Source organism: Periplaneta americana, chromosome 8 (assembly GCF_040183065.1).
Source record: "Periplaneta americana isolate PAMFEO1 chromosome 8, P.americana_PAMFEO1_priV1, whole genome shotgun sequence".
Taxonomy (NCBI): Eukaryota; Metazoa; Arthropoda; class Insecta; order Blattodea; family Blattidae; genus Periplaneta; species Periplaneta americana.
Window position 1 is genome coordinate 24,483,223 of NC_091124.1, and position 6,730 is coordinate 24,489,952.

Sequence of the window (6,730 nt, forward strand, 5' to 3'; positions counted from 1 at the left end):
ATACTTTATCCACTATATTAAGGGCTTCTGAGAGTTGTAGTTTAGACGATTCTAACAGGATGATGCTTTTCGACACGACTTTAAAATTAGAATCAATGAACAGAATATATTCCAATAGGTATTCAGAAGGCAATGATTTTACAGCTGCAACAGCGAAACTGCCTGTGCTACCCGATGCATCAATTACCTCCATTATTTTGCCATAATGTTCTGCATAATAATTAACAGCATCCAACCACGTTCCCCGACGGGTCAAGACTGGCTGCGGGGGTAAGAGTATTCCAGGGGCAGTTATTTGGAACAGCAACACACTCATTGTAGTATGTTTGATTGAATTCTTGTCTGCACTGAACAAATGTTAAGCTTTGACAGTAATATATATATATATATATATATATATATATATATATATATATACGATTCTAACCGGCGTCGGGGTTGTATCCGGTGTGGCTTAGTGGATAAAGCATCAGCACGTAGAGCTGAAAACCCGGGTTCAAATCCCGGCGCCGGAGAGAATTTTTCTCCGTTCCATTAATCTTTCATCGTTTGACAGTAATGCAAAAACAAGTACTTACTTAGGTACACATTAGCTGTAGGTGCTCTATCTATTTGGACCGGTCACAACTCTTAACATGAACTGCTTATACTACGAGACCGGGCGGTCGCTCACCACCTCTATACTGCCGTACATCGGCAACCTGATTGCATACTGCGTGTGGCAATTCAACGAAGTCTACTAATGACTTTTGTTCTAAGTTATTCATATCAATGCACAGCCTTTTGATGAGACTTATCAAGCACATTACGATTCACGAGACATACCTTAAAACTGTATTTTGTTTGTAGTACGAATTCCGAAAACAGAATGCCATTTTGAAATTTATAGACCTACCCTACTTAAAATGGTTACCCCTAAGTCGCCGCCATGCTATTTCCTCTCTTGCTCATTTTAATAAATATCTAAGTAACTTTAAAGATACGATGGAAAGGTATGATGTCATATCACTTAAATAATGCCCTCAACTAACCCACTAACCTTGTCACGTACGTTCTGTCTATTAGCCATTTGCATGTTTCATACCAAATAGGTCTATTAAGTTATATCTTATTTAATTACACTTATCTGAATATAGATAGAGGAGACGGCCTCCAGATATGGAGGGTAGCTGCGAATATATTGAATAAGCAGTCGTGGACAGCCGATAAGGGGTGGTCCTCCAGCTTGGGGTTTGGGCGACCAGAATATTGTACGAAATGGAAACATAAAAATTGGATTTTAGTATTTTCATTTTGTGTGATTCTCCTATAAGCAAGTTGTAATATAATAATATTAACTTGGGCTAACCGTCTATACTTATCTAGTTTATATTTGGATTAAACATAAACGTTTTCGGCACTTATGTGCCATTTTCAAATGTGTGGAATTGCCTTGTTACATGATCAAATAGATACACCTTATGTGTGTGAAATATATGGTATGTACCCTTGATGATCTACCATTGTTTACAAAATATATAAATTAAAATTAAAAACACTTGCTAATAATTAAAATCTATACTAATTTACATCTACATGTGATAACAACTTCAAGATAACCATAATGTTACATAAAACAAGGGCCTTTTATTGTGGATGTAAATTAGTATAGATTTTAATTATTAGTAAGTGCTTTTAATTTTAATTTATATATTTTGTAAACAATGGTAGATCATCAAGGGTACATACCATATATTTCACACACATAAGGTGTATCTATTTGATCATGTAATAAGGCAATTCCATACATTTGAAAATGGGACATAAGTGCCGAAAACGTTAATGTTTAATCCAAATATAAACTAGATAAGTATAGACGGTTAGCTCAAGTTAATATTATTATATAAAAATTGGAGATTTATCCTTCGAAGAGGTGGAAAAATTCAAATATCTTGGAGCAACAGTAACAAATATAAATGACACTCGGGAGGAAATGAAATCCAGAATAAATATGGGAAATGTGTGTTATTATTCGGTTGAGAAGCTTTTGTCATCCAGTCTGCTGTCAAAAAATCTGAAAGTTAGAATTTATAAAACAGTTATATTACCGGTTCTGTATGGTTGTGAAAATTGGACTCTCACTTTGAGAGATGATCAGAGATTAAGGTTGTTTGAGAATAAGGTTCTTAGGAAAATATTTGGAGCTAAAAGGGATGAAGTTACAGGAGAATGGAGAAAGTTACACAATGCAGAACTGCATGCATTGTATTCTTCACCTGACATAATTAGGAACACTAAATCCAGACGTTTGAGATGGGCAGGGCATGTAGCATGCATATAGAGTGTTAGTTGGGACGCCGGAGGGAAAAAGACCTTTGAGGAGACCGAGACGTAGATGTATTTGAGGCAGGTGGGACTGATGATAGAGAACTGGATTAATCTTGCACAGTATAGGGACCGATGGGGAGCTTATATGAGGGCGGCAATGAACCTGCGGGTTCCTTAAAGGCCATTTGTAAGTAAGTAACATTATTCATGTTTTTGTTCACTGAAATCCTTTTCTAACACTTTCACTGGGATAATTATTGTAATTACACCAAACTATTCTAAGCATTGCATTTGAAATGTGATAGGTTTTTAATGTTCTTTTTTTTATCATTTCACCCAGTTCCATACGTAGGTGACAATAATACTTTCAGGGAAGGGTCTGTCACTCTTTATTTTTCTTTCTTTTTCTACTACAGATTGTCGCACCCTCGATTACAGATACAATAATCTTTTTCTTCTCACTTTATTTACAGACATCCTATTCAGTAATAAGTACGAATTTTAACATCTTTGTTAATTCAAATTCTAGAAAATCTATATCTTTACATAATCACAAGTATAACAGTAAATAAAGATAATTGCAAATAACTTTATAACTAGTAAATTACTAATAAAAACACACGAGATGAATAATGAGAGGGGTCCACTGCTGTGGAGCAATGGTTAACATGTCTGACAATGAAAGTAGCTGGCCTGGTTTCAAATCCTGGTTGGGAAAAGTTACCTGGTTGAGGCTTTTGCCGGGGTTTTATTTCAACCCAATAAGAGCAAATCATCGTCGTTCCTGCAATAACTCCTATGTGACATATTTATCGATATTCAGATTTTTGCTGTATTAAATAACTTAAATACTGATACAGCAAATAAAATCTCCTATATGTAATTACATTTCTTTCTTTCGAAGATGTAAGAATTCACAATCTCCTATGTACGGCTGCCATAGGATGAGTAAATGTGTTTTTTCTTCCTACTGAAAAATTTTATATTTTGCACATAGGAGTTATTGCAGGAACAACAGCGAAATTCTGGGTGACTTTTGGTGTTCGACCTTCGACTCATTTTGCTTCCATTATCACCATCTCATTCAGATGCTACGGAGCGTTCGCCTACGGGTGGGGCCAGGAAAGCGGCCTGCCTGTGGTGTTGCTTGCGGCAATTGTCTATCTGTAAGCTTCCTCTTTCTATACTATACTCTGTAGAGTTTTAATTTTAAAAGTTTAGCAGCAGTAAAGACTGATGTTTTTGAAACACTAACTTCCTGTGAAACACTTCTTAGAGATTTATTAGGAGAATGTGTAAATGATGCACTGGTTTCATCAATTTTTTCTTCCGTCAATACTCTTTGTTTTCGCTCTGTAGAGTTTTAATTTTAAAAGTTTAGCAGCAGTAAAGACTGATGTTTTTGAAACACTAACTTCCTGTGAAACACTTCTTAGAGATTTATTAGGAGAATGTGTAAATGATGCACTGGTTTCATCAATTTTTTCTTCTGTCAATACTCTTTGTTTTCGCTTAGGAATTGTAGCATTTATCGACCCTGTTGTGCTTAATTTGTTAACAGGACGTCTAACAGTTTCTGTACCCTGAATTGGAGCACCCGAATATTTCACTTCAAATTGCCTACGCACCTCTCTACATGACTCTTTTTTTCACATATGCATCATACATAAAAAAAAACTCTCTGTTCAAGCGTGAATTTTGCGTTTTGCATTGTTAACAAATTTTACACACACGCTGAATATTTAAGCAACTGTGTCAAGAAACTGCACTGTACGTGTTAAATACTGCAACATCTGGCTCACAACTGATAACTTGTCGACCTTGATGTCCTTGATTGTCGAGCGTGTCTCAACAACTGCGTGCACAAAGCGGTGTATCAGTACATGCCGCTTTCCTGGCCTCACCCTTAGGCGAAAGCTCTGTATATAACCATAGCTGTTGAAAGAATGTCGTAAAATAACTAATTAAAAAAAAACTGCATTTTACTTAGGCCTAAACAGACGGATGAATGAATGCAGACACAATAATTAATGAACTGTTTGCAAGAGTCGTTGATTCCAATTACATTTTTGATAACCTTGTCGTAAAATAATGGGAATTAGGAAGCTGCTGTCGGAAAAAGTTCTAAGAGAAATAACACATTACATTTTAGGATCTTATGCTGTCATTCATTAGCTGTAGTTAGTGTTGGCAGTAAATATCCCTTCATTATGCGTTTTCTTCACGTGAAGAAATTGGGTCTCTTCAAAGGACGTGCTTGATTTCTTCTCTGTGGTCAGTATTTGGGAATTAACTGGAATTCTGTCCCTGTCCATTCTCCCTATGTGTTGTATCCAGTTCTGTTTCTGAGTATTTTACGACATGAAGTCAGGCAATGAACAGTGCCATCCTCTGCGATCTTACAGTTACTACGTTGGTTGAGGACAGAGTATACGTGTTTTTACAGGGCTATTTTAAAGGATGGTGAAATCCTTACCACAGCTTTCTGCGGGGAAAAGTAAAGCTGAAATGGATTTTATGGTCGACCATTCCGAAATGTAGTAATTATACACCTGGTAGCAGTCCTTTAATGCATGTCATTAAAGTACACCTACTCATTAAAGTTCAGGTGTTCAGCCAATGACAAGTCAGCGTTGTACCGTTATATCGATTATTCTTGGATATGCAATCGAAAGACAATTAGCGAAAAGTCACGGAGGCTGGAAATCCAATACTGTCGCAGAAGGTTATGTTCTGTTACTATAATAAGTAGCGTTAATTGTAAATAATATTCAAATAAATTCAATTTGTCATCTCGTTCTTCAATTCTAAATCAATTTCCAGGTTATATCAGAGTAATCTTCATCTTATTCTCTGCCAAGGTCAATGACATTCGGCCTCGGAAAAAATCAATACTTTCGCGTGTGCGCACATCTCACAATTCAGGTCAGTTCGCACATAACCATAAGAAGACCTAATTTTAAATAATTTCAAGTTAGAAATATGGTCGAGCATAAAAAGTCGTATGAAACTTGCCTATAATGGTAATTAAGACGCTCGTATGAAAATTATGAAACTCGCTTGCGCTTGTTTCATAAACAATCATACTTGCGTCTTAATTACTACCATTATAGGCTCGTTGCATAATGTACTATTAAAGGATGGTAAAATGTATGTTTTTGGCTAATTTTTATCACTGTACTGCTTCGGTTGGAAAATATGTGCAGTCAGACTGGGTAACTTTGACCCACATAAGCTGAATTTTTTTTTCAACTGTTTTTATATGACATACAGGAAGAGTGAAGAGTTTTAGATTAAAGTAAAACAATATGGACACACAGTAAATAAATGCAATAAACAATGTAATTTGTTATTTTACTCACTGTTTCACCACTTCCTTTTTTTTTTTCAAAGGAAATCTGCAAGACACAATGTTTGTGTTCAAGACACTTCTTGTGTCCTTCCTTACTGCTTATAGAAGAAGACGATGTGCTGTAGCTTATAAAAAGTAGGCATATTTCGAAGACTAACAATAAGCCAAAAAAATGGTTCACTAGTAATGGACTTAAACTAAATATGGATAAAACCAGTACAATTCCGTTTCAAACCCAGTTAAAACCTAATAGCAATAAAATATTAAAATTATATTTCGACACTGGCATCCAAAATTCTGCAGAACTCTCGGGTAGGCCGTATTGTTGTTAGTATTTTGACTGGAGGGACATGAAAGAACATGGCCTAGCACGCACGAACGGATTTCTGTCTGTGCGGATATTTAGCCACAGTGGTAAGAAAACAGCCCTTTTGATTTGAGTGGGCGCATGAACGGTGAAAAAACCGCTGTTCTCTCAGTCTACTGTAGCTCTAACTGATAACACTCAAGAAGAAAACATGAATTTTGTGGAAAATCTGTAATATTTATATTACGTCTTCGAAAACAGTGAAGAAAGAGAATGTGGGTCCATACAGCATGCACAGTGTATTGTAAGCGAAACTTACACAATAAGGGAGCTCCAAGTTTTATTTCCGTATCATATCCTAAAAAACTTTCTGGATATTTTAGAATGAGTAAAAATTCATTCAACGCATTATTAAACTTCGTACAGCCACACATAGCTTACCAGGATACAAACAATTATGAGAAAGGCAGTAGCACCAGAAGAAAGACTAGCAGTCACCATAAGTTTAACAATATTTATATTTGGTTTCAATCGTTACAATTTACATACGGCATTACATACGAGTATATAAAGCAAGTTATTTAATATGTTTATGTTAATGCAGTTCGAATAAGTCAGATTAACTTGATGAGAGCACTGTACTGTCACACAATTGGTTGTAGCCTACTATAGGACGGCGTTTGTTCAGAATTGGGTACATATGTTGAAAAATTAATTGCTGTAGATAAAGTCTATTCTGTGTAAGGAGTCTGAATCTGTTGAAG